Raw genomic sequence first — 21,450 nt, forward strand, 5'->3', positions numbered from 1 at the left:
GGGGAGGGGTGCAGAGGAAATGTCTCTCCAGGAATATCGTGTAGAATAAAAGTATAAAGTGTCATCACTCACATGTGTGACGGAGGAGCAGGAGGAGGACACACGGCATCCATCCCAGCACAGGGTCCCCCATTATAACCCTCAGGATCTTCTTCTTCCACCCCGACTGATCCTCCGTCTCCGTGTGTTATAACTGAAAGTGAAAGTAAAGAGGTAATGCATCGACAGAGAGGCCGGGGAAGAAGCTGATGAAGGACAATGTGCAGTTGATCATCTTCAATGGACTGCAAAGGTGACATCAGCAGGCTAATAATGAAATGATGTAATAAAATAAAAGTTAAATTAAAAGGACCCCCAAAAAATGTTTCAAAGCCCCCCATCCCCGCCTACTAACACAATCACATGTCAGGTGGGCCTATGTATGAGAACAATGATGACCACACATGTTGGGTATCGCCGCGTGCGCCAGATTGAGAGCGATACTTAAGAGCCAATATTCTAAAGTAAGGTACTTCTTCACCATTTCACGGGCGCACACAGTTCTGAGCCTGGGTATGTCTATGTCTATGGCCTATTGACCAGAGTAAAGCCAGTGGGAGAGGTGGTGGGCTATTTCTTACCCTGGAGTTCTTCTTCATCCTCCCCAGCACTGCTGGAATCACCAGGGCTGCACGGAGGTCTATGACTAGTACAATGAAGGTTTTGGCATGCGCTGGGCGGAGGTGGATGCTGCTTGAGCGACCCAGTTTAGTCTCGTATTTCCAGTTCCAGTTCTCCAAGTTAGAGCTTGTTCTACCACAACGCTTATTGCTAACAAGTAACAAAATCAGGACACTCGCAAGGATCCTCCATGTGTGCGTAGGCAGATCTCTATGGCAGCAGAGTAAACTAGCCGAGCTGTATAGGTAGGCATTCATTACACCAGTAGTAGTGTGACCCAGGCGCGTCCCTAGGTCAGGTGTCACCCGGTCTCAAGACAGGGTAACACCCCGCTGTGTCATCGTCGCGCGTGACGTCACCTCGCGCATGCGGGATGGCGTCATCGCGCATGCGCGACCATTTGATTGGTGCCTGCCGGCGGCCATCTTAGTGATGGACGCCGGCAGAGAGAGGAGTGGACGTTCACCCGGTGGGATGAGATATGCTGCCGGGTCCCCTCCTCTCTCCTGACACTGTCTGGCTCTCGGTCCATGACCGAGTTCCCGACTTTTTAGAGGAGGGTGACCCCAAAATGACTGTCAGTCATTTTGGTGTCACCCCTGCAATGGTGACACACGGGTGTGGGCCGCATCCCCTGTACCCCCCTTGTGACGCCACTGGTGTGACCAAGAGTATATGGAGACCCCTCCAAAGGATTCAGAGTTCAGATGTTTCCATTGAAGGTTCTGTTAACACTACTGGAGCCCAGGGTGATGGGAGGACGCTAGTTTGTGTCCTCCCGTTACCCTAAGGAGAACTATGGGGAAAAGCCTTAACCTCATAGTTCTCCTTTAAACAGTTTGGTGAAGGCCCTTTTCTGTCCCGCCATGACTGTCCCCTGTGTACAAAGCCGGCTCCATAAAGACACGGTGTCATGAGTTTGGAGTGGGGGAACATGAGTGGCTCCCAACCCTTCTGAACATCTCTGGGATGAATTGGAAGCAGCGCTGTCAGAATACAATGGAGACAGCTGGAGATTTGTCCATCCACACAGTTAGCTGTCAGGGGTGTACGGCTGTGCCGTGAGTGGAACCCCTTGGCAGGGACAAAGAGTCCAAAAAACGGGTACCAGAGGGGAAATCCAAAAGCGTAGTCAGGTCCAAGTCCGGGTCGAGGCAGGCAGCGAGGTTCAGAAGCGAGAAGGCAGGCCGAATGGTCGATAACGGGGGTTCAGGAAACAACAGGTTTGCACACAGGGAGCTGGCGATCACACCATAGAGGTAGAATAACTCAGCAATAAGCCAAGGCTCTGGCTGGTTTAAATACCCAGGGAAACCAAGGACCACCCCCTGGTTGCCGAGACGACTAGGAAGCTTCCCTAACCAGGAGCCAATAGCAGAGCTGACGGGGCGGATGGTGTGTGCTGGGGACCTCCCCCAGCCTGGCTAGCACCTGAAAACGCTAAGTGGCGCGGGCGCGTTATGCGCACGCTCCCCTTGCACACGCACGCAGCCTGTGTACCATGCGTGCCAGGAGGAGGGGAACCCGTGCCCTAGCGAGTATGGTAAGGAGCAGCACCCCTGGTTCCCTGACATTAGCGCAGATCGAGAAATCAGATTTTTTTTTCGGCCGAACCAAAAAAATCTACTCATGTGTACCCAGCTTTACTTTTCTAAATAAGGGATTATGTGTGAGGTCCTGTTTGCATTGTGTGTGGGGATTTTATATCTTATCTGTGTTGTGTGACCTCATTTGCATAGAATCAGGAAGCCGGGCGGCGAGTTAATAGCTGCCCCCCGGCTTCCTGATACCGGAGGTTCGGGTATCGGGCTAGGCATCGGGGCATTTGGGCAAAAACGAGTGCTCGCCCAAATACTCGGCATCGGCACCAATACCGATACGAGCTCTACCGATACTATTTAGAGCTCAGCTATCTCTTAGCTCATGTGAATGATCTATATAAAATGTGATACAAATCTGACAAGTTTTGTCTTTGATGCAGTTTTCTCAGAAACCACGACACTCAAATGTTGGATATAAAAATGAGATAAATATCTGCAAGAAAATAGAATCTCAGCAAAGGTATAAACCGCGATGTACACAAGTTGCATGTGTATATAAATTAAAAACAACAAACTATCAAGTATAAAGTAACATAATAAATGTCCTTAAAAAATGAAAAGTGATAATAAAAAATCAATATGTCCGTATGTGAAGTTGTAATGTTCCGTGCGTCTCAGTGCTCCGCGTGTATTAACAGAAAAGGTGCCGCACTCACCAGATCGCCTTTGTAAACTCGCTCGGGGTATATCCAATTGTTGGTCTGCCTCTCAGCAATCCCCGTGAGAGACGTTCGGCAGCACCACCTTCTCCGGCTCTATACAGATATAAAAGCCCCACGAGTTCTCCACTTCAGGTCTCCTCATAAATGAGGTCCAGAAAGCGACCCAAAAACAGCTCAAAGGGAATAAATAGGAACATTCATAGTGCAGTACGTCCAATAAAAAACTTTATTAAAAAGTTAAAAATACTCACAAGAACCAAGAAACAAATCGCATATAAATACCGCACTGATGTGCTCCTTCTATATAGCGACTGGGGTTTAGTGATCTCAACGCACACCCGCTCATCTACATGTTTCGTCATAAGACTTCGTCGGGACGGCGTGATTTCAGTGTGTTCCTATGTCCAGAGCCCAGTGTGTTCCTATGTCCAGAGTCCAGTGCATTCTTAAGTCCCGAGCCCAGTGCGTTCCTTTGTCCCAAGTCCAGTGCGTTCCTAAGTCCCGAGTCCAGTGCGTTCCCATGTCCCGAGTCCAATGTGTTACTAAGTCCAGAGTCCAGTGCGTTCCTAAATCCAGAGTCCAGTGCATTCCTAAGTCTAGAGTCCAGTGCATTCCTATGTCCAGAGTCCATTGCGGGCTACAAGGGATCAGTGCGAGCTCCAGACAGTCAGTGCAAGCTCCATGGGGTCAATGCGTGCTCCAGGGGGGTTAGTGCGAGCTCCATGGGGTCAATGCGTGCTCCAGGAAGTCAGTGCGGGCTCTTAGGTGGTCAGTGTGGGCTCCAGGAGGTCAGTGCAGGCTCTCAGGCTGTCAGTGTGGGCTCCAGGGGGGGTCAGAGAGAATGGCGACTGCAGCCACGGCTCTCTGCTCAGGCACATCAGAGGGCCCTCTGATAGACCTGAATAGAGGGCCGCGGCTGCATAATTTGCTCGACCCTACCGCAATCCGGTTTAGCTCTGCCCGGCCGTGACTCGATCAGCTCGATCCGGCCGCGACTCGGTCAGCTCGCCCTGGCTAGTCCTATTTGCAGGGGCGGGCCTGGAGTGGGAGCTCCACCCTCCCCTATGTTAATCCTGCCCTGCGGGCAGGGACTTTTTTTTCTACATTTAGCCCTGCTCCGGGCAAGCAGGGCTAAATGTAGAGCGGGGGTGCTGTTTTGTATAAGTGATTTCAGCGGCTATACAGCCACTGAAATCACTTCTATGCAGCCTGCTTGTTCGGCCCCCTCCTCCATGGTCGACCCACCTGCCGGCTGCCTCCCTTGTGCCGTGGTTTTCGGGGTCCCCGCCCTTCTAGTATCTTCTGTACTGGAGGGCAGACTCACAAAGAGAACCTGTCACCTCCGAATGCTATCACATAGGTGATAGCAAGCCCCTGTGTGATGGCAATAAAGTTAAGTGAAAAAAAGTAAAAAATAATAAAAATTAAAAAAAATGATAAAAAGTAAAAAAAAATAATAAAACGAAAACGTGATTAAAAGTAAAAACAAAAAAAATGATTAATAATAATAATCCGCACAGCCCAACCTCAGACCCCACCAGGCCACCTGAAACCCCCACATGCCACGTGGGACCCCGCACAGGCCACCTGAGACCCTCCCAGCCTACTAGAAACTCTGCACAGCCCACCTGAGACCCCACATGCCACCTGAGATCCCCACAGCCCACCTGAGACTCCCCACAGCTCACCTGAGATGCCCACAGCTCACCTGAGACTCCCCACAACCCACCAGAGTCTCCCCACAGCCCACCTGAGACTCTGCACAGCCCTCCTGAGACTCCACACAGCCACCCTGAGACCCTGGAGACCCTCAGGCTGCCACCCTGCAGCAACACAGAGTATGTAGCTTCATATTATTCTGCATTGCTATATAATGTATTGCTGTGTGGCGGGCCTCCATGGTGGATCAGTGGCTTTAGACACGCTTCTTTGCTCCCTTCTTTTGGTGCGGCCGCACCCCTCCCGATCCACCATGGAGTGTAGGCTTGAAATCACTCAAATTTCTCCTCCATGACAGATTAGAAGGGGCACTGCCGGGAAAATAGAAGCAAGCCCAGAAGTGGCTCCTAAATTAACAAAGCAGCACTGGCGAATGAGGTGATTTGAAGGTGGATCAGGAGGGGAAAACATAGGCAAGGAACAGTTGGTCTAGAGCTTTAAGCTATGGATTGATTTGTGGGGGGCGCTAATGAAAGACTTTCCCACGGGCACCTCATGACCTCGCTACGCCTCTGATACTGGCCCTATAAATTTTTAAACAAGTTCGGCTGCCTGAAGACTGATACTTGCTGGGGACCTCAGGCAGCCTGCTGGGGACCTCGTAGTAGCTGTCCTTGGCAGTGCTGGTCCAGCTGCACATTTTCTCCTACTCCTTCCCGGCACAGCCATGGACAGCCCCACACCTGCCGTACAGCGCTGGAGAGCCTGACGCCCAGCCCTGATGAGATGCGATCGCAGCCCTGGAGAGCCCAGCACCTGGCAATAGTCATTACAGCCCTGGAGAGCCCCACATGCAGCCCTGGTGAGACATGATCACAGCCCTGGAGAGCCCCACATGCAGCCCTGGTGAGACACAAACTCAGCCCTGGTGAAAGTAAGACGCGATCGCAGCCCTGGTGAGACCCAAACGCAGCCCTCGAGAGCTCCACATGCAGCCCTGGTGAGACCGCACCCAGTCCAGATGAGACGTACACAGTCCTAGTGAAAACCCGCAGACACAACGTTGCACTTCTGCATGACCCTCGCAGCCCTTCTGAAGCCTGCCATACCCTCCTGAGAGCAGGTAAATAAAATGTAATACTGTCTGTGGCTGCCTACTGTTCTTCTCCAATTGGTGTATGTCACAGTACTAATAAAACGCAATAGAGAATGGCAAACAGCTATCTATGATTGCTGGTTGCCATTCTCCATTGCTGTATAATCATGGTTTGAGTTACAGTTCTTCATAATTATTTAAAAAAAAAAAAAAAAGCTGTAAAATCATTAGTCTGTATTGTTTTAGAAAAAATGTCACATATCCCTTTCTTGGGCAGAGGTGAGGTTGTATTCTTCCAAGAAATAGAATAACTTGGGTATAGATTTGACATGGTCCATCATTAAGATTTTGGGTCAGCTCACAACTATAGAAGAAATCGACTCCTAGCAAAGGGGCAGGGCCCTCCTTACCATCTTGTCTTGAATTGTATTGTGATTGAAATGTCTGCCCTATATTGTAAAGCACTTCGCAAACTGTTGGCGCTATATAAATCCTGTATAATAATAATAAAGCGTAATTGCAGTCCAGCAATGCTAGAGGTAGAAGCAGAGGGTGAGAGAGATGCCTCCAGAAAGAGAGCTGAGAGGTGGGGCTCTTACAGGAGATGCATCTTCAGATTGTCAATAAAAGGGAGACAGCAGAGGTGGTCCAGTATACGATGGGGTACCCAGAACATATGATTGCCACAACCAGGTGGAGTTTGTTGGTGAACTATATGAGCCATATCGAGATGGAAAATAGTTATTGTCCAGAATCCACTTGTCTTATTTTTTTCCATCAATCGAATTCTTTGATCCCCGTTGTGGCCACTTTATCTTTGTTTTGCTCCTATAAGGAATACAAACACTTAATTAAACTCACAACTGTACGCTTCAATTAAAGTTCATCTAAACCCTAACAGGACAACATTTCGTTCGCTAAAGCACTTTGCCTCATAATTGGTTCCCTTGTTTTTACACCATAAAATCAAGTTCTTACCTTTTTTTCCCATCCTTGGTTGCATCTCAGCGCTGCTGATCTCCTCCAGCCCTCCTCCAACCAAAATATCTGGAGGCATCACTCGTGTTCAGAAGATCAGAGAGTATTTGTTTTATCTTTCATAAGATCCAGAATATTAGTCATGGTAAAGCCTGGCCTTATAAAACCACCTAGGGACTGACTAAATGACTATATAGGCCATGCCCATGATTGGACTCGCTGTGATCGGGATAATGCTCTAGTATGGGAAATCCTAACTGCAACCCAGCTATCAGAACTGATCATTCCATATAACCTACGGCTACTCCAGAGGCAAAAAAATTCCCTCACACATAACGGGGTAGTACCTCCAAAGGTGATTGGCCAAGAGGAAAGATTCAGTCTCACAATGGTACCTCTATAAATTAGGTAGCATGCAACTGAAGAGTGTAATTTATCTGGAGCTTGTTAGAAAACAAGACAAATACTGAATTTCTATCATGCTCCTACCATGAAGGGTAAAGCGATACTGCCCAAAAGGAAAGGTCTATTTTCCATTTTTCCACTGGCCGCTGTCAGAATACCCTAATGGAGCTTGCAGCTGATTGGCCAAAGATTTTCCAATCTGCTCCTTCGACCTTCTGATCTAGAAATGCTGGGCTGAAGGGTGCAAATTTATTAAGAACTGGCCAGAAATAGCACCGTTTATACCCTACTTAGGACATTGACATAGCCAAGTGACTATCATACTCAGAAGTAGAAGAGCAATGGCAGGCTTCCAGTAGTGATAAATACAAATATGTGCCCCAATTTAAAGCACACAGAGAATTTTTTCTCTGCTGCACTTTCCATAAAGAAAGGAACTCAGAATGTCACCACTCTTGTGCTGCTTACATGCAACACCTAAGTTGTTAAGATGATTGCAGCAGGTCCCTACAGGTTGCCAGGAGGTGAGCGGGAGCGAGGTGGTGTCCTGCTCATCTCTTGGCAATCAATGACATCAGCAAGCTGGATGGGACACCGTGCACCACAACACAAGCTATCATGCCCCCCCCCCCCCCCAGGAACATGTACCAAGAACAACTAGCCATCCCAACGCCCCCAACTTCAGAAAGTACATGCACTCGGGCGGCGAGATATCTAGGGACACCCCTGGGTATGCAAATGTCCAACCACCAGCATCCTCTGTGAGAATGATTTACACGTCCACTCCACACACACCCACAATGGTAAAAATAGAAAAAGTATACTCCCAGACGGTAAAATTAAAAAAAAGCGCGGGCCAGTATTTAGGAGAGTGCAGACAGCAATATTATTTTATAAAGTTCAATAACCCTTAGAAACCAATTATATTTTTTACAACTGTAGTTAGAGGAATAAAAGATGATTGCTGATTGGCTACTATGAGGTACTGCAGTTTGTATATCATTCCTTGTATTATATAGTAAACCCCCCCAAACCCCCATGTGTCACTTTCTGGATGAGAAACATCACAAAATCATAGTTCCCTAAGAAGAACTCACCTATTCACATTGGAATCTTCACATTTCTGCAATTCAACTTCCTTTCCATCCTCCTGTACAAAGTGTTAATATTAAAGTCAAGGTTAATGTGAGTTTAGTAAGTGGATCATTAATTGGACAATTCTGATTACGTTTCTTGGTATAGCTTGTAAATGTTAATAATAATTATAGTTTTACCAGGACACAAACGCTCATTTACTCAAAGCAGCAGCATTGGTTGGTAAAATAAATATTTATACCTCTGAGGTGGTAGATTTAGGTCTGGGTCCTGACCAAACTTTCTAATAAATTCAGGTACTTGGTAGAAAGAGAGCCTGCCTCATTCTCAGGTCTCTTAGAAAGTGAAACCATGTTCCTCAGTAGGGTTGCTGTCATCTGGGCAATGAACAGTGTTGGCTTTCTGCTGCACATATATCTTGGTCTTAAGGCCAGTAGATTCTGACTTGGTCATATCCAAATAACAGTTTCTACATGTTTGATATATGCCTTTTGTCAAAATCCAAATGGGATTTGACATTGCTTTTTTTCCCCGAGCAATTACTTTCTTTTCATGACGCTTCTGCAAAGTACAGCTCTGGCCAGCTCTTACACAAGGCTCAGCTCCCGCCAACTCTTCCGTAAAGCCCACCTCTGGCCAGCTCTTCCATAAAGTCCAGCTCTGGCCAGCTTTCCATAAAGTCCAGCTCTGGCAAGCTCTTCCATAAAGTCCAGCTCTGGCCAGTGTCAGGACCAGCTGTGGACACACGCTGTCAGAAGTGATGAGTTGTTTCACCTATAGCAGCCGCCGTTCCCATAAGGCAAGCATGCCTACCTGTACTTGGATGCCCTTAGGACTTAAACTATATGTTCTAACCAGGTGAAGCCACAGGCTGGCCAGAGGTGCTAAACCTAGGTACGGACCGAAGTAGAAAGGCACTACCAGAGAGTAATCAGGGACGAGCTAGAGTCAAAGCTGGTGGCTGGAAAGGGTAATCCGGGCACAAGCTGAGGTCAGGGCTGACAGAAAGCAAAGTGTAATCCAGGGACAGGCCAAGGTTAGAAACGAAGACTAACGGGATTTGCAGACACAGGATTTGCAGGGACAGCACACAGCTTGTATAGCATGCACTATCACAAGCACTGGGGAACAGGCTGATGATGCTTAAAAAGGGCGCCACCAGCAACAAGGCCAATCCCAGAGCAGGAGGTGTGTTTGATTAATTAAGCCACAGCTGACTAGACTAGTGCTGCAGCCAGCAAGACACAGGATGATTAACCCTTGCCAGTCAGGGCTGCAGCCAGCAATACAGGCTGCCTGAACTACACAGGCTGCCTGACAGCCAGCAATTCCATAAAGTCCAGCTCTGGCAAGCTCTTCCATAAAGTCCAGCTCTAAAAGTTTGATATATGCCTTTTGTCAAAATCCAAATGGGATTTGACATTGCTTTTTTTTTTCCCGAGCAATTACTTTATTTTCATGACGCTTCTGCAAAGTTGCAAAGTTCAGCTCTGGCCAGCTCTTCCACCAGGTCCAGCTCTCGCCAGCTCTTCCGTAAAAGCCCACCTCTGGCCGCCAGCTCTTCCACAAGGTCCAGCTCTCGCCAGCTCTTCCGTAAAGCCCACCTCTGGCCAGCTCTTACATAAAGCCCAGCTCTGGCCAGCTCTTACATAAAGCCCAGCTCTGGCCAGCTCTAACATAAAGCCCAGCTCTGGCCAGCTCTTCCATAAAGTCCAGCTCTGACCAGCTTTTCCATAAAGTCCAGCTCTGACCAGCTTTTCCATAAAGTCCAGCTCTGGCCAGCTCTTCCATAAAGTCCAGCAACATATAGTTCATAAAGTCCAGCAACATATAAGTCATCGTTCTTCCAAGGATGGTTTCTCTTGTTTTAGCTATGGATACCTGCAACTCCTTAAGAACCAGCCATCAGCCTCTTAGTTACTTCGTTAAGCCCAGCTAACTAGCAAGTTGGCAGGAACGGAAATAGTAAGAAGTGTTGCCATCAGAAAATATCAATCCTTACAACATCATATATGAACATCTTATCTTCTCTGTACACCAGAGCCCTCTTTGATCCAGAAGCTGGTATTGACCCCTTTTTAAAAAAAATTACTTCTTCTAGAGGTTTTGCATAACTGCCCACCAGCCTCTGATTTATGACCACTCATTCATTCAAAAGTTCTTCAGTTGCAAGATGTTTGTGGGTTTCCTTGCATGAACTTTCCGTTTCAAATCCCCCCCACAACATTTCAATGGGATTGAAATCAGGGTTTTGGCTAGGCCAGTCCATGACCTTCCATTTCCTCTTTTTTCGAGTCATTCCTTGGTGGGTTTGCTAGTGCGCTTCAGATCATTATCTTGTTGAAAGATTAATTTCTGTTTCAACATCAACTTTTAGACAGGTGGCCTCACATTCTCACCATGCATACTTATGATGCAGAATTCATAGTTGACTCGAGGCCTGCAATCTGCCCAGGCCCTGACACCGAACAGTAACCCCAAACCATAACATTTCGACCATCAAGCTTTACAGTTGCCTTAATGTCTTTCTGCTGATATACTGTCTTAGAATCGCACCACACATGTCTACTGTTACTGCGGTCAAACAACTCTTTGATACATCCCTGAGCACACAGCACATTGTCCCAGAAGGCCTGGTCTTTGTCAATATGTTCAATGGCAAACTGCAGTCTTGCTCCAATGTTCTTTTTTGGTCCACAAAAGCTATTGCCTGGCTCCCATACTGTACAAGTTAAATTGGTGGCATCTCTTTCTGACTGTGGATGCAATGTGTGATACCAACTGTAAAAGAGTTAACTGCAGAATTCCACAAATACATTTTAGGGTTCTTGGAAACTTACTTAGCCAACATTCTAGATCTGAGTTCTAAAAGTAAATATAGTTTGATAATTGTTACATGATGCAAAATATATTTTTCAAACACATTTCTTTCTTTAAGGGCACGTTCACACCAATTGCGGTGCGTTCCAGAGCGGCAGCTGCTGGAATGCACTGTAATCGCACTCTAAACTCCCCCTTTCGTTCTGGGGCTGGAGGAAGCATTGCGGTGCATTTAAGTCAATGGCACCGCAGCCTCGCCAACCCGCCCACAGTGTAATTGGACACGTGACAAAACATTGCCTGTGTTCCGTTCCAGTGCGAACGCAAAATAATGCTACAATTGTTGTGAACTGGCCCTAACAGTATATTAATAATATTCCGATGGTGCGTGAGAAACAAAGAAAATCACACCATGCAAAAAAGTGCATGAGTTTGCTGTGGTCTTCCTCCGAAGAGGAAGGGCCGTGAATTTTAAACCCCCCTGGGGCTCAAGGTTCCAGACAGGGCCACCAGGGTACCCTGGTCTAAATAGTCTGAAACCAGACAGACCTTGAGCCTTAAAGTGACACTAAACTCCGGAGTTAAATCTCAAAAATACATTCAGGTACCTTAACTATGAACAACAATGTATCTTATAGCACGGGTACCATGGGGAACAAAAGTAGCCCCCCCTCCAGAAGGAAGGACAGTGTCAGCACCAATTCAGAGATGATTGGAGGATCTACAGCCGAGTGATACACAAATAAGATACAAATTTGTTAATAGTTGGGGGACTTGAATGTATTTTTATGATTTAACTCCTGAATTTACTGTCACGAATTTACTGCGCGAATTTCGGCCAGTTCTTGATGAACACACAGTTGGTGCTCCAACCAGCACCCTTCCGTCCGGCATCCCTCCATCAGAAAATTGAAGGAGCCGTATGGAAGATCTTTGGGCAAACAGTGGCGGCAGTCAATCAGCTGCCATCACTTTTATTCTGACAGCAGCACTCAGAATACAAATGACACAGCCGGTCCACCAAGTACTTGGTGATTAGATGCATAGTGCAGCCTAACCTCTGTTTTTACTTAAAAATCCAGTATATCAAATAGCAGAAAACAAAACATTGGCTTTTACCTTTCCTTTGGACGATGGTTTTGCTGGCAGGAGATTTCAGGGTTTCGTGTTCCACAATCAGTTTATACATTTTATATTCCTTGTGCTCACTGACAGAAATCTCTCTGACGGAGGTGAAGGTGCCGTCAGCATTACAAAATTCTTCCACTACTTTAATCTTCTCTGAACTATAATTCTTCATTTCTTTTTTTTTTTTTTTATTTCGGCTCCAAGTTACATTGATATTATTTGGGGTAAAATGTAAAATTTCTGCTCTCAAAGTCTTGTCTAGATGTTTCATTTCTATTACTGGAATGCCTGAAAACAAAAGAAAACATTTTCAAATTAGAGGAAGTGATCTTCTCCCGCACTCCGGATAGCAGAGCAGTGACCGCACATAGACGTGGAACATTTGTGTTGATTATTATTTGTCATTCTAAACACATTTTATTTTTCATCATAACCATTTTTTTTGTCTCACATAAATATGAAAGGGTAAGTGTAAAAAAATATTTTTTTACACTGACTCCAGACACACAGCTAAATACACATGAAATACATATTTTTTCATTGTATTTTTCAAATTTTCACGCACAGCCATCTCTCAGGTTTACAGAGAACGGTCTGAAAAAGAGAAAATATCCAGGGAGGGGCAGTTGTGTGGACGAAAATGCCTTGATGATGTCAGAGGTCAGAGGAGAATGGGCAGACTGGGTGGAGATGATAGAAAGGCAACAGTAACGCAAATAACCCCTCGTTACATCCGAGGTCTGCAGAATACCGTCTCTGAACGCACAACACGTCCAACCTTGAATCAGATGGGCTACAGCAGCAGAAGACCACAGCGGGTGCCACTCCTGTCAGCTAAGAACAGGAAACGGAGGCTACAATTCGCACCGGCTCACCAAACTTCAACAATAGAAGATTAGAGAAACGTGACCTGGTCTGATGAGTCTCAATTTCAGCTGCGACATTCAGATGGTCGGGTCAAAATTTGTCATAAACAACATAAAAGCATGGATCCATCCTGCCTTGTATCAGCGGTTCATGCTGGTGATGATGTAATGGTTTGGAGTAGAAATGCGCGATTCCTTTCGTTCCGAATTAAAATTAGTACGAATTTCTTTAAATTCAGACATTCGGATGCATCCGGATTCCCGAATGACAGATATAACAAATCCGAATGTTTGATAATTACATTGGGATACATGTGAATTTCATTGGGAATGAAACGAGCCGGAGAGCTGTCATTTACCGCTCTGAGGGCCCAGTCACACCATATCCAGTACATTCCGGCACGGTTCGAGCCCAGACAAACTTGATCGCATAGATCTGGCTGGACTGCATCCTGCGGCGTGTCAATGACACCGCAGACACATCCCCCGCCCGCAGTGCGATCCGATTACCTGTACCGGAACATGAGGTACAGGAATGCCCTCTTTTCTGGTGCAGTGCGATCGGAGTGCATGCACTGCACCGGAACAGAGGGCATTCCTGTACTTCACGTACTGGGGGCAGGGGCGTGTCTACGGTGCCAATGACATGAATAGCACCGCCACACCCCCTCCCACCACAGAACGCAGCCCGGCCTGATCTATGCAATTCAGTGCATTCTGGGCTCAAACCATGCCGGTGGGGACAAGGGCCTCTTCCCCACAACTTTTTCTCTCATGTTTGCTCCTCTGCAGGAGCAATAACTATTCTGCTATTGGCTATTTTGAATTGAAATAGCCAATACCAGGCTGGCTATTGCTCCACTCCCTGCCAGATGTCAATCAGCAGAGGAGCAGACCTGAGAGGGAAAGTTCTCTCTCAGGTCCACTCTGTGACTGACATCAGGCAGTGGGGGTGGGTGCATTAGCCAGCCTGCTACTGGCTATTTCAATTTTAAATACCCAATAGCAGCCTTTGTTTATTTCTTGCCCACTGCCCGATGTAAACATTGCAGTATTGGAGTTTTTTGGTTTTTTTTAATTTGTCAGCTGAGGTTGGAATAATTTTGTGGGACCTAAAGGGTCTGGTATGAATTGACGGGGGAAACCTGCACTGTTTTTTTTTTTCCTTGTTTCTGTGAAGTGTCAAAAGTTAAAAAGAAACAAAGTAAACATTTAATGTCACTTTTCTGCAACAAATTTACATTCATAACTATCATTTCACTTATCTGAAATTAACGAAAAATCATATTCGTTCGAATCCAAATGCCAAAACGAATTGACTTTCAGACCCCAGAAATGAAATGACAAAACATCTGAAACTAAACTAATTTTTTGCCGGTTTACATGTCTGGTGTGGGGGATATTTTCTTGGCACACTGAGCCCCTTGGAACCAACTGAGCATCATTTAAATGCCACAGCCAACCTGAGTATTGATGCTGACCATGTCCATCGCTTTATGACCTCAGTGGTCCCATCTTCTGATGGCTACTTCCAGCAGGATAATGTGCCACGTCACAAAGCTAAAATCACCTCAGACTGGTTTCTTGAACATGATAATGAGGTCCCTGTAATCCAATGGCCTCCACAATCACCGGATCTCCATCCAATAGAGCACCTTTGGGATGTGGTGGAACGGGAGATTCTCATCATGGATTTGCAGCCGACCAATCTGCACCCACTGCGTGATGCTATCATGTCAACATGGACCAAAATCTCTGAGGAATGTTTCCAGCACCTTGTTGAATCCATGCCAGGAGGAATGAAGGCAGTTCTACACAGCCAGGTGGGTGGCATGACCTTTTCTGCAGTAAAGCAATATAGTTTTGTCGTTTACTGAGCCCTAGCCAAGAACTAGACAGAGAATTAGCCCCCATTCACACCTACAAAGTAGATGCATTTCTGGGGATGTTGTAGAGATTCCTGGGTCAGGAACTTGAGATTTCCTGCAGCTGTCACCCCAAATCTACTATTTACAAGCAGCAGCTGTCACCCGTTCAAATGATGTGATACAATTACATGCAGTTAGGAATAGATCACTTTCCCTGGAGGCGTGATCAATGTGTCCAGCAATAGTGATTGTCTGGGAAGGTTCTCATTCATCCAGGTCCTGGTATATCTGTAAAAAAATAAGTCGAGGCACCTGGACTTTCTGTATTTTTTTTCTTGAAGACATTTCACTGGTCATCCAACCAGCTTTCTCAATTCAGTGATTTAGCGATAGTGATTGATTCATAATCACATATAATTGTATCACATCACTTCCAAATGCAGCCGCCAACACCTGATCATTACCTTGAATGGGTGAATCTTGTAAGCAGCAGATTTTGGATTCCTGCTGCTAGAAAGTTCCTGACGCAGGAATCCCCATACACACCTGAAATACAGGTATGAGTGAGGGCTAAGCAACAACAGATGGGCATGGGGTGTTGTACAGACCTAACTCACTTCCTGTTCTAGGGTGACACACAGCTGCTGCTCCATAGATACAGTACAATGAGGCCCTAGGACAGAAAGTGTGTTACTGGCAGGAGTACCAGGTGAAAAAAGGAAAATAAGCCCCACCAAAAAAAAAGAAAATGAATGCAGCCACCACATATAAAGACTGGTCATATTGTTGGAAATGCAACAGCATATTCTAATGTACTGATTGTATTACTGACTGTGATATGTCTTTTGAGCTGTAGATGGCAGTGTAGTGCAATGTTACTCTCTATGTGCATGCTTTTCTATGATACACAGGAAGCTTTTTTTTTCTATCTGTATGTTTCCTTCACAATGCTGTATTCTGATGTCACTTTCCCCTAAGCATGTAAAACTTAATTCAGCCATCCTCAAGACCTCAGTGCTTCATCTAAACACATAACCAACAGGTTATGGGCCCAAGCACTAAACAGGAAACTGCAAGTCAACAAGAGCTGCATCCAAACTACTGAAGGATGGCAAGCAGTTCAGATATGAAGTTTACAATCGCAAAGCTCAACAATACCAACACATAAAACATTTTTGATCTCGGGTCCCTGAACAAAATGTGACACTGAAATGTCATCTTTTGAGAGAAATGTGATCAAAAATTATATCATCTAAGATTCATTGCTCATCTTGTTAGGTGTGACCTCTCTCACCTTCTACACTGAACTCTCCCGTCCTCTTCTCCAGATGAGTCTCCAGACGGGGATGTGTAACCCGGCAGATGAACTCTGACCTGTGGTGTGTAATGGCTGATACGGATAGGATTAGAGAGGCGGTACAGGTGTAAGTCTTATCAGATTGCTGTGTGCTCTCTATCAGTGCAATCTTGTATTTATCGCTGGAAGACACTTCATACAAGTCTGACTTTCCTGCTTCTCTCCGCAACCATGTCACCTTCAGATCTTTGGGGAAATACCCCCGGATGTAACACTGCAGCTTGGCCTCTGTGCCATGTAATAACGAAGGAATAACTATGTCCTCCATTACTGGGCGTTGAGGAATTTCTGCAACACAAAGAAATGATATGAGATTTAATATCCATCTTCTGATGCAAACATACATTCAGGGTTATAAAGTGACCTCCCAATGTCCATGGAAATACCTGCTAAGGACATCTCACGGCTGTCAGGCTGATCCATAGACAGGTGTTTCCACGTCACTCGAACTTTGCTTGACTTCGGCAATGATTCTCCGGGGATTTTACATTTACTTACAGCTTTGTATGTGTGATCTCCAGTGTTATGTGTTATCTCCTGCTCTGTGCTCTCTATATCTGTGTACTGGTCATCTCCGTAGCTCCATTGTATCAGGATATTTCTGGGGTAGAATTTCTCCAGAGTCATAGAACACACAATATCTTTGTTGTCATCAAGGAACACTATGATAGAGTCTTTAAATTCTGGCTTTTCTGAAAAGTTGAATTCAAAAGTATTTCATTAGTGAGTTATAGAAGAGACGTTCTTCACCAGACGCTATGTAAAGAGGGATTCCAGTGCTGGCTGCAGCCGAGGCAGAAGTGGAGCAGGATCACTTCACTGGTAATAATTGTGACAGGGGCACTATAAAAACATACTTTTTTTTCTTGTCCTGAAGGAGATCTACCTGTTCTGTCGGGCTTTTGTTCACCGCACTGACTTGGGTGATCACCTGAGTTTGTTTACAAACAAACCCATCAACTCAGCTGTCACAGTGCATCCAACAGTGAGAGGCACTCTGACAGCTAAGGCGGCTGGATACAGCTCTTACAGTACAGTGAATTAAGAAAAATAAGGAAAAATATTTGTTTAACTTTTTTGTCCATTCACCAGTTTATAATAAAAGATACAAGCAGGTTAGTTACTAAATAAAAGCCATTCAGGTCCTGGAGTTATTGCAAAGTTAACTGACTCTCACTGACGCTGCTAAATTTGGTCTGGACATCCAGGGTTTAATGACCTCTGGTCATGAAGGGGTTAAAAGTTCCTATATCTCCAGTTTAGTGGATAGGTAATAACAGAGCTAAATGTTCCATTTATTATACTGCCTGGATGTTTTGGCATATTATACCGCTACACAATACAGTATATTAGATACAAATTCTATATAAAACACAGATATACCAGGAAAAAAAACAACATTGTTCTATTAAAAGTTATGAAAACATATCTATAACATAGTTCATACATATTCATTGAATTTCAAAATATACATAGGGGAATTTATCAAAACCTGGGCAGACAAAATCTGGAGCAGCTGTGCACGGCAACCAATCAGCTTCTCTCTTTCATTTTCAAATCTTAACTAAACAAACTGAAGAGAGAAGCTGATTGGTTGCCACGCACAGCTGCTCCAGATTTTGTCTGCTCCGGTTTTGATAAATTCCCCTCACAGTGTTCAATCCCCAAAGTCAGACAACACCGACCCAACCAGTCACATCAATCAGCAATCAGGTACAGGATCCAAATATACATGCTGGCGTAACAAAATCCTGAAATTCCAACGTAGAGCCGCACATCCGACAATTCATAATAGAATCAGATTTATTGAAAGCTCATACCATCCAAGTACACAGAAAAATCATCCCACACCCATAGCATATTTTAAGGTCCTGACGAAGCCAACTTGTAGGAAACCTTATTCAAGTAATTAGTGTGTTCCTATGGTGTACTCATATGGTTGTAAGGGCGGAAATCAAAAGTCCCATTTCCTGGTTCTTTGAGTAATGACTAATTTTGAGATGCCGGTACTTCCAAAGTGATAACAAATATGGTCCTCACCATTCTTCTGGATTATACTGAGACTTCTTTGACCAAGGTCTGGTAACTAAAGATCTAGCCCATACGCTTTACAATTTAAAAAAAACAATAATAATAGAAATAACTTTACTTACTTATTATGAGAGTATATGTGTGACTCCTTTCCTTGGATTTTCCGTCACAGAGAAACTTACATTTTAGTTCCATTTTCTTGTATTCAGATGTTTCAGGGCTAAAGGACAGCTTGGTGGTATAATTGCTCAGTCCATTCCTGTTTACTTGGTCGGTTCTCACGGTGTAATCACTGTGCAGTAATGGGCCAGTTTCTTCATCTTTATACTTCTGACAGTCAGGAACTGTGATTGGTTCTCCGCCCTGAACTGTAACAGTCCAGGTGGCCTGTGCCACTTTTGGGCAGTTGAGGGCCATACAGTACAGAGTCACCATATCATCGTTAGCCCGTGTCTGGTCTTGGTGGATGGGACTCACCTGGAAGTGCCTGAAATCTGTAAAATATCATTTCAAATAAAGAAAAAAAGCAATTCATATCATCTGCTGTTTCTAAAGAAATCAGAAGATCCGAAAATCAATGTGCTACTGTGAACATATTACTGATCACACATGTCTTCATGTTCATTACAAAAATAGGAGGATTAAAGGTGAACTCCAGCTATAGTTTTTTTTATGTATACCAACATTGGTCTAACTTTGCCCAATGGAGGAATACATGTATTATCCCCGGCAGGGCCATGCAGATCCTGTAAAGCTCTGTAGTAGTTGGCTCCATTACATTGCTGACATCGATCTTCCAGGTCCTGTATAGTGCTGTGCTATGCGGCTTCCCCTCTGCTCTAAAAAACACAGGGGATCACTCGCTCAGCACAATGCCCGTTCAGAGATTTATATCAATGAATACAAAGGGTACTCTGATTGGATGAGGAGCGGATTGTGGCATCATCACCTCTTTTTTCAATCAGAGAAACCCTTTTCTTCATTGCTATACATACTAGGTGTGCTCGGAATTGTTCTGAACCTAACCTTCCTAAACTGGAGCTAAAGATCGGGTTATTTAAGAAACTGCGAAAGGCATTGGCATGTGTCTGCTTATTTCTTTATGGTCTAGTTAGGAAAACATAGTGTAGAATACGGTGGTGTCAAGGGTTGCCTTTTAGGGGGGCTTACTGCTCTGGTCAGGGACCACTGTCAGCCAAGGGCCAGATTGCTAATCGCTAAATGTTAAGAGATTGCAACTGGAAATTGGAAAGGGACCAAAGTGAGGAAAGGTAAATGGGGCTGAGAGTAGGAAACAAGGGAGAGAAAGAGGTTTGCCAGCTTTTCATTATGTTATGCTACAAGCCCCACAACATTTAGGCCTAGGTGCCCAGGGATTTTAGATCCCTAGTATTATCCCTGTTGGGACAAAATGAGGTTCCAGAGCTGCAGCCACCACCAGACCCTTCTGTGTCCCCCAACATTTGCTGTGGCTCCTTTCTCCGACCCATACACCACTACAGCACACAGCCGTGATGTAGGGTTAAGAGGAAGGATCTATAGCAATGCTACAAGCCCCACAACATTTAAGCCTAGGTGCCCATGGATTTTAGACCCCTGGTATTTTCCCTGTTGGGAAACAATGAGGTCAACAATAAGGTTCCAGAGCTGCAGCCACCACCAGACCCTACTGTGTGCCCCACAAGGAGCTGTGGCTCCTTTCTTCGACCCTTACTTCACTACAGCACCCAGCTGTGATGCAAGGCTAAGAGGAAGGATCTCTAGCATGTGGCAAGGCATACAGCTGTCCAATGCAGAAGAGTCTTTTGGAGATTGCAGCTCTGGAATGAAGGGATGGTAGAAGACAGGGGCCACTGGATAGGGGAGTATAATATCGCTTCTATTGTAGTGAGATTTTCTTTTTGACTTTTTGGTAACCTGAAAGCGTTGCTTAAAAGCAAACCATACAAAATATTTTGTTCCCATTTGGCATTGACCTGTTTTGACCTCTGTAGTTGTTCCACCAAAATTCTGTGATTGCTCCACCAAATCTCTCGTTACCACAGTAAGATGTACATTATGGTAATGCAACATTTGTGACTGTTGTTATATTTTAGTCTACTCACATTTTTTCTTTATGATCAGATAGCCTGAAATGGCAATAAATAGGAGTGATGCAACAAGTAACACTATCATGACCGCAGTCAGTCCAGAATGGCAGTGTCGTGTGCATTCATCTGCAAACAGGAACACATATAATTGTGTGTAAATATCCAATTATTATATTGTTATGCAAAAAAAGATACTATTATACAGTCTGAAATACCAGAGACAGCTCAACAGTTTAACATGCAAAAACAAGTTCTGGCAGTTACTTATAAGGGGGTCTTCAGTGCAAGATTACAGGTGACCAAAGTCCATAAATGCCCCGGACATGCTAGGTATACAGGGGAAGATAAGTGCCTGTCAGTTCACCAAACCACTTGACTGTTGAACTTGCTTGAATATGAGACCCTCCTGGCTGGCCCTCAAAGTGACCACCAACTTATTTTGGGTTAGCATATGTCTTAAAGCCTGAGTGCACAGCTCCAACCTTCATGTGCATGTTGCCAGGTTTGCCAAGTGAAGAACATGCCACAACGGTTCTCCCACTACCACTTGGCAGTCTCATACCCAAGGCTATCCTGGCAGAAAGGGGAGCATAGAGTTGCCACTCTCTCCTGAGGTATGAATTATGGGAAACTACTCTACATGGTGAAAAGTCTGTGGACCCCTCTCCTAATGATCAGTTGTTTCCAGTGAATGGTTCTGTAAATATAACAGCATATAAAGCAGGGTTTGATGAGCTTTGATGTGGAACATTTAAAACATTGCAATGACTGACTTACTGAACTGGTTGACCTCCATGGTCTCAATGACTGGACTGGCCAAGGTCTCGTGCTGAACACTGCAGGAGATGCGTTCTGGTATGTTGTCTTCTTTGAGATTGATCTGATAATAGATATTCTTATTGAAAACACCGCCCACACTTCCTCTGGAGAGATCTTCCGTTTTCCCATTTACCAACCAATGAATGGACAGCGGTTCCGGAGAGAATCCTCTTGCCTCACATATGTACAAAAGCTCACTTTTATCTGATGTCCTTGTAGGAATGAGACGCACGTTTGGAGCCACTGGGGGTAAAATGTTAAAAAGAAACTGTAGTGTATTTTATATAAATGTCACATTCACCAATACAATACACA

This window comes from Nanorana parkeri, unplaced genomic scaffold (genome assembly GCF_000935625.1).
Source record: "Nanorana parkeri isolate BGI_ZX_2015 unplaced genomic scaffold, ASM93562v1 scaffold1923, whole genome shotgun sequence".
Taxonomy (NCBI): domain Eukaryota; kingdom Metazoa; phylum Chordata; class Amphibia; order Anura; family Dicroglossidae; genus Nanorana; species Nanorana parkeri.